Below are 11,273 nucleotides of genomic sequence, written 5' to 3'. Positions count from 1 at the left end.
TACTTCAAATTCAAAGAGAAATGTCTCTGGGTCTTCACTTCTTATTCCATGAAAATTGGGGAGAATAGAGGGTGAGATGTTCTTCATTGTTAATGTTGTATCCTCATCAAGGATAGGGAATCCAAAAGGTTTTGGATCTCCTCTTCCTCTACTTCTACCACACCCTCTTCCACCTCCTCTATTTCATCCTCCTCCTCCTCCAATTCTATGTTGTTCACCATTGACATTGTGTACTTCTCCTTCTCCTTCTTCAGCCATGATGGATTCCTCAGAAGAGATATCTGGTTCTACAACAAGATTATCTAGTTTTTCTTCTAGTTCTTCTGGTTCCTCTATCAATGGTTTGAAGTAAGTTTCTTCCTCTTCTTCTTCAGAAGGAACTTCTAACTCTTGAGCTAGAAGTTGTTCTCTAATTGAAGATAGAAAAATTATTCCAGTTGTTGGAGATGTAGGATCTTCTTCTATCACAGCCTCTGTTGATGAAGTTGGTGAACCTTTAGATTGGATTTCGGATCTTAAGACTTCAGGAAGTCTATATTGGCCTGCTATGGATGGAATTCGAGTTTGTGTGGGTGGTGTGGCACTACGAGGTCGTGGTGGAGTGAGTGATGATGTAGGAATTGAACTTCTTCCCCAACCTACAAACCTACCTCTAGAGTCTCTTTCCCTATGCATGTCATGTTTTTATTTGATTTTTTTAAGGCTTCTATTTACACTTCCCTGGCAACGACGCCAAAATGTTTGGTCAATTTAATGTTCTTAAATTGCAAGCATAAATTATCGACCAGAGTTGGTAAACTTATGAAGTGCAAGTGCACTATTAATGCTAGAAGCCTATTCTTTCATTTAGTAAGATGATGGTTTTGAGATTCTCGTTGTTATCTAGATTTTTATTAGAGTTAGATCTCTACAAATTAATACTTGAAAGTTAAGTTATTGTTAGAATAATTGGGAGTTAAGCTTTTGTTAGATTAGTATACCAGATCATATCTATTTGAGTATCATTCTAAAATGACTTAAGTTATTCATCCTAAAATTATGAATCTATATAAACACCGTGCTGCTTACGATACAGAGTATTGGAATTCAAACAAAAGCTTGTCTACAAAATATATATATGAATTATGATCTTAAAGAGTATGAAAGAAATCTCTAATTACAAATGGCAGAGTGATATAAATTCTGATTCTAGAGAGCATGGAAAGACTATCTGAAGCGAAAAACGTTGAAGGACTAAACTATTAAATGACTGCAAGCATAACGAAATATGAAATGGTAAACGAGATAATCTGAGTTATACGAAATAATGAAAACAACGAAGTAATTAAACTAGAATGCAGTGATAACAGAAAGAAATTGAATGAAAAAAATTATAAAGAAACGAAATGAAAATAAACTAAAAATCTTGACTGTCTAGAGGGGCCCTCCGCATCCAGTAGGTATGATTCACAATCACATATGCATCGAATCAAAAAGGTAACTTCAAATTAATACAAGAACGAAGGTCTGGTTCACAATTTCTTCAACAATTAACTAATACTTCCTCCCTGATATCGTTTACAGAGGATATATATTTATATAAAATGTGTGCTCAATCATTTGAGACTTCTATGCCTACAGGTATGTTGTTCAATCCTAATTCAAATATGAAACTAGACAGGAAAAGCGTTATTTTGTCGATTTGCTATATGGAAAGCAAATCGAGAAAACGTGTTGTCCCTGGACTCTCATTGCTACGTGTTGACTTGTGTCTTCAACCGCGCCATTGTGTGATTCCTTCGGTGAATTGGCTCAAGTGAATAGGAGGAGATCCATGAGGGGATCAATCCTCAACTACCCATATGCTTAGTTGCTTTATTAGCACACCAGAACCTAACGAACCATGGAGGTAGCTACAGATTGATAAAATGACTGCAGAATCATGTTAATTCCGTAGCTAATGCACTCTTTAACATAACAATAAGGGATATTAACACATATGAAAAATAATACATGTAAGAGTTGTTACCTTATCAAAACCTATGATTTACTACCTTTATTGAGTTGATAGTGATGATGAAAAAGAGGAAAATGGTGGAAGAAAGGGTGTCAAAACAAAACAGTTATGGAACTCTACACTCTCCGTATGTCTTTCTAAATGAACCCCAAGCCTCCTTCTTATACTTTTCTCGTTGAGACTTCAAAGACCGAGATTAAGTCTCTAATCAACTGCTAAGATTAAAACTTGACTTGATCCACTTTCTAGAACATTCTCACCCATATTTTGATTAATACTCATTAATATTTTAATTTTCCTAAGTTTAGACTTAGGAACCATGTTAAAAATATTAATTATTTTAATAAAATACAATCTGGGTGGAATTTCACGAAATGATTCTAGGTTCTTTAGAACTCATGTGCCTTAGCATCTCCACCAATTTTCATAGCTAGAGCACATCTAATGCTACCAAAAACTAACACTCCCTCTTAGCGAGGAATTTGCTCTGGCAGCAATGTCCAACTACACGATGCTTTGTCTCTGAAGCATCTCCTTTCTACATTGTTGTTGCCACCAACATTGTGTTGCTACTTCCCATGACACTGCCACTATTGCTGCTGCATCTGTACTACAACTCCCTCTGCATATGTTGCTAACATTGTCACTGCTAGCTCTGCACTACGTCATTTTCCAATTGTTGTTGCTCAGGAACGGAAAAGCATCCGAAATTTTTGAACTAACTGTGTTCAGCATAATACCATGTGAATGCTGGAATCTGACTGCTACTAGTCTCTGACCCTCTGAATCTTCTGTGCTGCTGCTGACTTTTGCACAGTTCCATCTGCACTACTACCAACCTTGCTCTGCGCTGATAAGTCTCTAGTCTCAAGCTACTGCATCTATCTCTCCAATCAACCCACTGCATCATCTGACACTAAGTCCATCTCGCTACAGATGAATCTCAGGTTCCAGTAGCAAGGAATTGATCCAAGAGGTGGTTCCTCAAGGATCTTGCCCACATGTAGTCATCCCTACTACAGTTCTATATCGCCCCATTTCCCTCCTTGAGATGCATGGGCACTCATGGCAAACTCATCTTCGTCAATTTTTGTTGCAGCAACCTTAGGATCATGTTTCTCATCCTTATCCTTTTGCTTCAAAGGACACTAGGATGCAAAGTGGCCCATCTTGGCACATCTAAAACATTTTAGCTTCAAAATGTCCTTCTTCTGCTTTTGCTTCTCCTATCCCTTTGATGCTAGAGTTGTGTTCTCCTCCTCCTCCTTGGTCTTTGTGCCACTCCCACTACTACCATTGAGGTTGACCTTAACCAGATCCCTCCTTAATTCTTCGTGTTGAAGAGCTGCCCACCTCTCCTCCTATGAAGGTAGTCTTTCCCTGCCCAATATACTTTGGACAAAGACTTGCCATTCATCCGAGACTCCACTCAGGGTCGTCCTTACCATCGCAGTAGACTGAGGAGTAGACCCCACTGCAGCAAGTTGGTCTCTAGTGTCTTGAAGACATTGAAGATAGGAGCTAACCCCTTCTCCCTTCTGCATCAATGTCCATTGCAACTTCTGTTCTAAGTAAATATTATGTTGTTCGGAAGAACCTTCATACAGTGAAGACAAAGCTTCCCACATTTCTCGGGCTGTATCTTTGCCCTGGAAATGTGAGACAACATGATATCGAACTCCATCGAGTATGAGCCTCTTCGCCTTCCCTTGCTCGGCCTTGTACTTCTTCCTTTGATCATTGTTTACAGGAACAACCACAACACTCTTGACGTAGGCTTCAAGATCGTACTCCTCCAGAACAGCTAAGATTTTGGTCTTCCATATGACATAGTTGGAAGATCCTTCCAACCTGTCCTGAGTTTTGAGCCCATGTGATGCCATCTCACCCAAAATGTTGAATTAAATCCTCTAGTCACTGTGTAGCACTGGTCTGCTGCCTGACAAGTGAAAAATTCAGACTTTTGGCGAGAAACGTCCTCTAAGGAAAAAATTCCCCTTCTATGTGTCTTCGCTCTTTTCTGACGGATTTCTACCTCGACAAAAATTGTGCCCTTCAAGCACTGCACTGAGGCTCTGTGTCACTCCCTCTACCTCTGCAAGCTCACGATTAGGAAATCGTACCTCTCTATCGACTCTCTCAAAGAGAGATTTCTTAGGAATCTTTGCTTTCCTGGTAAGGACTATGCTATCCCTTCAAGGGGATTCAAATTGCTACCAAATGCAGCTATTGGCCTCTCTGCTCAACGCTGGATCTTCTCTTCCTGTTTCAAAATCAATCCTTTGATACCATGTGAAAATTCTTACACTCAAGGAACCCCTACTGCAGCAAAACTAAATTTACTTCTCCTACTTGATTTTAATATACATTATCAAGTCATTTTCTGAATAATACTGAAGTAAATTACTTCTGTAGCCTACACCAACTAAATTTGATCACATGAAATAAGAAACTGAGCAAAGAACAAGATACATAGGACACAGTTATTTTTGGATAAAATAGTCCCCGGAAAAATCCAATGCGGGAAAACCAGTGCAACAACTATGAGGGTTTTATATTATTAAGCAGTAGTAATGAATACAATGCTGGTTGTCCTCTCGACAATCCAGTGATAGAGAAAAAATATACTAGCAGAAAACTTAGTGAGATTACCTCATTTCACCCAATAGATTCCGGCTGATCCGGCAACAAAACTGGCTAACCCCAACTATCTTTGCGCTGGCCCTATGTCAGCCTTACAAGCTTTGCGTCAGCTCTGCACTGTCTCTTCTACTTCCTAGAACTTTTGCGTCAACCTCTCCCGACCGTTCCAGTAGTTCCTCAGCAGTTTCTGCTTTCTTTGTGAGCGCAACATCACTTCTATGTTAGCCCTTCTGGCTTTGCGTGAAGACTGCGTGGGCCCAGACTGGCCCAACGTCAGTCCCTTTAGATGCTACTCTGCCTCCACTAGTGTAACGACCCATCTATAAATATAAAGAACGCAAGCATAATAGCAGGTATACGGTACATGCATATGATAGCTACATATGCATGTGTCACATACACTGCACTAGTATTTTATACTAAATTGATTATAAGTGCTAAATACCAAGAAACTTCTTGGAATAGAGGTTCTACTCATTCATCAATATTGCTTAATGTATGGGTAGATCTTAAAAGAGGTCTATATATATTATATGTTCCAGATTATTGATAAAATTATATTAATAAATTAATAAAATAAATGTTAAAATGTATATAAGTAATTAATTAAAAAAAGGGGATCCAAGTATAAAGTTTATAATGTTATATTAAAACAAATATATACTGAAACAATGAGATATGTTAAAAATAATGTTTATAATGTTTTAATGGTATGTGGTATATACGATGTATAGGTTATATTAAAAGAATAATTAATAAAATATCATATGGTTTAAAAACATAAAAGGTATTCATTCACGACCTAAAATGAGACAAGGAAGGGATACGTAAGAGAGGGCGTGTCATCAACAGGTTGAGCGATGGTTGCAGATGGAAGGGCGGCCATCTGCAAACAAGAGAATAAAACCACAGGACATGGATTTGGAAAGGGGACACAAAAACCAAAGGGAAGAATTCTGAAGGAGAAGGTAATCAGCCACAGGAAGAGCTTGAGAGTTCTGAGGTTCTAGGCACAGGGGAACAGTCGGCTTCTGTTAAGAAGCTTACTGGATTGAGCAGCTAGGCTCTGCTCAGTCTGGCTGGGTGGATTCAGTCTCTCGGTAACTATAGCAGTGCAGCCGAAGACATCTTCAACTGCAGGAGTGCAGGTAGGTACCTCAAGAGTTCCGTTAATTGATTTTATCAGGTTTCAGGAAAATGTTATAGGTTCATGATAAATCCATTACTGTTTTTTTTTCTTTGCATCTGTTTTCGGCTCTTACATTTGGTATCAGAGGAAGTTTAAACCCTTTCGACCTTACCAGCCCTACGCATTACGTAATTCTCTGTGAATTTTAATTCTGTTGAATTTTTTTCTGTTGAAAATGCTGTGTAGAGAGTCCAACCATGTTTTGAATCAAAACCTTTTGTGAGTTGGCTAGCACAAAGCTGCACAGCCTGTGAATCTAAACCCTCGGTCAATTCTTGAGAAGTTTCTAATGTAGATAACGCATTTGAAACCTCCTATAACTACGTAGTATAATCTGACCCGCGCAGACAATTCGTCTGCCCTTAATCCACCCAGAAACTCAAAAAAAAAAAAGCGAAATAAATCGAAGAAGAAGAAATTTTGCATGAAATCGGAGTCAAAATATGGTAAAATGCATAGAGAAAAATGAAGTTACAGGGCAGTGATTTCCTCCGCGAGCAAATCTGTATCTCCTTCTATATGGGGAACATGATCTTTGACAGAAACTCTACCCTTACTTTTGCTACTATTGACAGAACCTCCTCGCTTGCGTCTTCTGGTCCCTCTACGCATCGTACTACCAATTCTTCATTCCGCTTAGGCCTTTGAGAGATTGATTGCTTTACGCCTGAAGACGATGTCAAAGCTTCGACTCCTGAAATTTTGGTTTCAAAAATGAAAAATGCATATTCAACGCGACATTGCACAAGACATAATGAGAAACGATCGACATGTTTCCTATCCATAAATCCTATCCATAAATGCTACGCCTTACCGTTAGGCCACCCGGGTAGTTCGATCCTGGCCATGGATTGAACCGGCGACCTGCAACTCACCAGTGCCACGCATTACCATTGGTGCAACCTTGGTGTAGTCTCGTGGTGTTGTTGACCGGTGAGTGTGTTTTTTATTCCTGTGTTGACTGTGTTGAATGGTATTTATGTTGTGCGTTGAATGGTATTGTTGATACTGTCTATGCAATGAAACAAGGACTGAAAATTGTGACGAGTGAATGGCACAGTGAAGACATTCATTATGAGATAAATTTTTAATGGGGGCCGATATATATTATGGTGAATGATGAATAGTCGTAGGCAAACCTTATTTAGCGCTCTGTTTGCCGCGTGGCAGTGGCCAACAAATACTATCTGAGAGCAATCCAGAAGCATTGTTAGAAGAACAAAACAGTCACCATTTTAGGAATTTAAAAAAAATAATAATTGCTCATTTTAGCCTTTCCAGCTCGATGTTAGTAGGGTTTAAGAGAGGTCGACTGATTACATTGCCCTTCGAAAACTCAGCTCTATTTACTTGTCATGTGCCTTTAAAAGCTAACTTAATATCATAGGTCGCCGTGTTGGTTTGAATCCGAAGCACATACGGACATATCTACCCCTGGAAAGAAAATGAGAACTCTCGTGCAGAAGAAGAATAAATCCTCCCAATCCAAGCCAGAGGTTCTTGTACAAACTCCTGCTCACAGTAGCAGAAAAGGAAAGAGGCAGCCCGACTTGAGCACTGAGCCACCCACCATGAGGCTCGAATCCATGACCACAAGGTTAAGAGCCTTGCCCTCTAACACACGCTTAGAGTGGGCAGTCACCACCTGGACATGGTCATTTCCATGTGTCGAGATAGTTTTGTACTGTGGCCAAATGGCACCTGTATTCTTTTACGAGTGTCGCAGACTGCTTGTTGTTGCAAATATTAAGTTCGTATTTGTTTCATTTGTTGATCATCTAAAGTTAAATAGCTGCATTGCAGATTACTTTTCATTAATCTTTCTAACAATAACCCAATTAATGAGATACAGCTACGTTATTAATTAATTTATATAAATATTTCAATAAATGTAAGAATTTTTATTTTACCTAATTTAAATTATATTGCGATTATTTTAATATGGAATAATTGCATTAATATTGTGTAAAAGACAATTGAAGTATATGAGATACAACTACGTTATTAATTTATTTATATAAATGTAAGAATTTCAACTATATTTATATAGACGTAAGAATTTTTTTATTTTACCTAATTTAAATTATATTGGGATTATTTTAATATGGAATAATTTCATTAATATATTGTAAGGGACAATTCAATTAAGAAAATCTAAATATTTATAAATTATGACCATTCCCAACTATTCTGTTGAAGTTTTAAGCAATATACCTGTTATCACTTAGAACTATAAAAATTTGCATGTAATCCTTTGTCCTAAGTTCAATGTCAAAAGTTGGTGTCAAATTGTTTTTGTTTTATGTTTCTTACTTAGGGTTAGAGCTTTAAAGGTGTTTAATTTAAATTATACTCTAATCCTATTGGTCGTCCTCCACCATCATGGTTTCATAAGCCATGTCTTGTCATATCCTAGTCACCGGCTCTTTCCGTGATTTCGCAGCGCAGTCTCTTATTGGTCAGTTTTGCAGCGTAATCATTGTTCAGCCATTCCGCAGCGCGTCATCATTAAGCCGTTTCGCAGCGCGTTATGAGAATTCAAAACTAACCGCGCTGCGAAATCGCAAATTCGTGCGTTTGGCAGCGAATTTTTCCCAAAGTGTCAAGTCTTTTGATGAGTCATCAATTCCGTCCTCTCATGTCAGTCATTAACCACAATTCCACCAATAGATTTGTAGACATGCACAGAAATATCATTCAAATGGATTTTACCGTGCATGGATCTTTATGATGATCGTAAACGATGCATAAGTGACCAGCTTGTGTGATGATGTATTTGAGTTTTCAAGCGAGCCTGATTACAAGCGAGGCCGAGTCAAAGAGAATTGAATCACCATTTTAACTGAAGCTGTTGGTCATTGTCTGTGCGAAGATTTCAAAAGCAAAATGGAGAGGAAAGAACATAGATCTGGAAGATGTCAGAGAACAGAACCTGAAGGTTTAGACCTCGCATTAAGAGATGAAGGCGTGAAGAAAGCATTCAAAGATGCTGGGTGTTGGAATTTCTGTAAGAAGCTGCAAGGTGGCCATGCTCAGGTAACAAAAGATTTTGCTTTAAACTTCACCGGTTTAAATTCTAAAATAGCTATGTTGGAAGTTCAAGTGTCTCCGGAGGCAATAGCTGCTGTAACTGAGATCCCAAGAGGGGGGCAAGAATGGTTTAAGAATTTTAAGTTCGATATGAATCCATGCAAAGAGTTTTTAAAAGAGGCATATGTGAATGAAGACCTAACAAAAGCAGTGCCTAGAAACTATGTCAAGGAGCATTATGCCCTTCTTCTCACCTATATTCAGAAGTACTTGACCTGTGAGGGAAGATACAATAAGGTCTACTCTTATCACTTCAAGTTGCTGTTACATTTTACTGGTAAAGCATCCATAGACATTCCCTTTTACTTGTTTCGCAGTCTGAGCAAAATGTGTGACAAAGTGCAATTAAGAAAGGAAGACTGTGAAACATCTTTGTTTCACCATGGTTTGGTAAAATTATTAGTTTTGGATGGTCTCCAGAAAATAGGTAGAGATTGGAACTCGTTCATTTTCATGGCTGGTTTCCAAAGTAAAACAGGTCTTACTCCACAACCAGTTAAAGAAAAAGAACAATCAGTCAAAGAACTCATGATAGCTGAGCTTCAAAAGGAGGCAAAGGATAAAAAGACAAGCTGTTTAAACACTTCAGCAGTTTCGTAGCGCGCTACGAAACTGCTGTAGGTGGTGTTTTCAACGCAAAAAGACAGTTTGGTGATATGTGCGGGAATCTTCAAAAGGAGACACCTAAAGGACATCAAAGGGACCAGATGAAGCCATCACAACCATTCAGATCAAGACAGCTGTACCTTTAAAAGGTGGAATGCTTTAACTCAAATTTGAAGTTTTTGTTATAAAGCCACTTTATTACCAGTCATAGGGTATGGAATAAGTTGCATACGAGGAATTTTGGCTTGCACACTTGGCCATCGATGAAGTCTCCAACACATCAGGAACATGGTGGTCTCCTATATTTTGGGGTTATTTAAAGGGCTAAAATGTGCTGCTATATATTCGAAGTTATGGAGGATTGGAACCGAAAAAACAGGGGATATCACCTAGCATCACTGAGCAGATTAAAGTATTCAGCATCCGAGGCCAATATGGAGCTTTAAACACTCATCTCAGCCATCTCAGCCAAACTGTAAAGAGTCCAGGTGTCAAAGAACAAGAAGGAATCTTTCTACGAAGAAGATAGTGTTAGAGCTATAATCAAAGTAGAACTCTTTAGAACTCCACTTAGCATTAATTGTATTTAATAGTTTGTTGTAAAGCAGATAGGAGTCATTAGTGACAGTCATCGAGCTCCCCTCATGCTGGAGGAGGAAGCTCGAAGTGGTTAGAATAATGTTTCTATATATAGCTGAAATATCTATGTAATGAGGGTTGGATATTTGAGAAAACAGAGTATTGTTTTGGCTTGTGTAAAAACTCAGTTTCAGTAATACAATTTGCTACTTTTCTTCTCATGATTCATACAGTGTTTCAATGCTCAAGATATGTGGTTTTGCTTTATCCTTAATGTTTTTACAGTTGTATAAATACACAATCACTCAGAATTCACTTATGCTGCTCTGATTTCCTGTGTGTATTTGTAAGCTGAGGTTTTCTATGAGATGTGTTTTGAGTATTTAAACATCACATGCCCTGACTTCTATGTATGAGTAGTGTTATAGTTTACTGAAGTATGATTAACTCCATAAGCCCAATGGAAGTCTTTGTAATGTCTGTCCAGCTAGCATGTTTGTTAAATTCACCTCACAAGAGTTAGCCATCTTATCAATAGTCAAAATCAATAACCTTTTGAGAGAGCCCTCTCAGGCTAGGGAGGCTAATCCTTAGTCAAAAGATTGGTCTGAAACAGTTACACAGAGTCTACCTGATCAGCAACCCTTCAGTGCTTGATTTTGTGATAACAATACCAATGAAAAGTATACATTCAAATTATTTAAAATATTCAAGATATTCCAACCGAGAAGAGAGATGATGTTATAAGTAGCATAGAGTAGGAATCCAGTGAAAGAATTGGAGATACTATCACTGGTTGTGTCGCAGTAATCAATTATCCCCTAAGTAAGTGAAGGACTTGCATGCCTAGCTAGTTTTCAAAAAAAAAAAAAATCATGCTTGAAAATCTGCCCTTTGAGAAACTTTGGTTAGATAATTTTAAAGGTTAGCGAATTTGGAATCTCACATTAGAATCTCATATGAGTTTCCAGATTTAGATTGAACTAGAACAATCTTTCATTTATATATATTATAGGTTTAATCCATATCTAAGTAATATATTCAACATTATAAATATGTATGTCCTTCTTTAAAGGTAATAGGCAGTTTGAGGTGTGATGGGTATGTTTCCGATGTTCATTGTAATGAGGCATTTAACATTTTCATTTTGTGAATGTTATTTAGTAATAA

Source organism: Pinus tabuliformis, chromosome 6 (assembly GCF_031772625.1).
Source record: "Pinus tabuliformis cultivar Carrire ecotype Pingquan chromosome 6, CPIR1, whole genome shotgun sequence".
Lineage (NCBI taxonomy): Eukaryota > Viridiplantae > Streptophyta > Pinopsida > Pinales > Pinaceae > Pinus > Pinus tabuliformis.
This window is presented reverse-complemented; position numbering follows the sequence as displayed.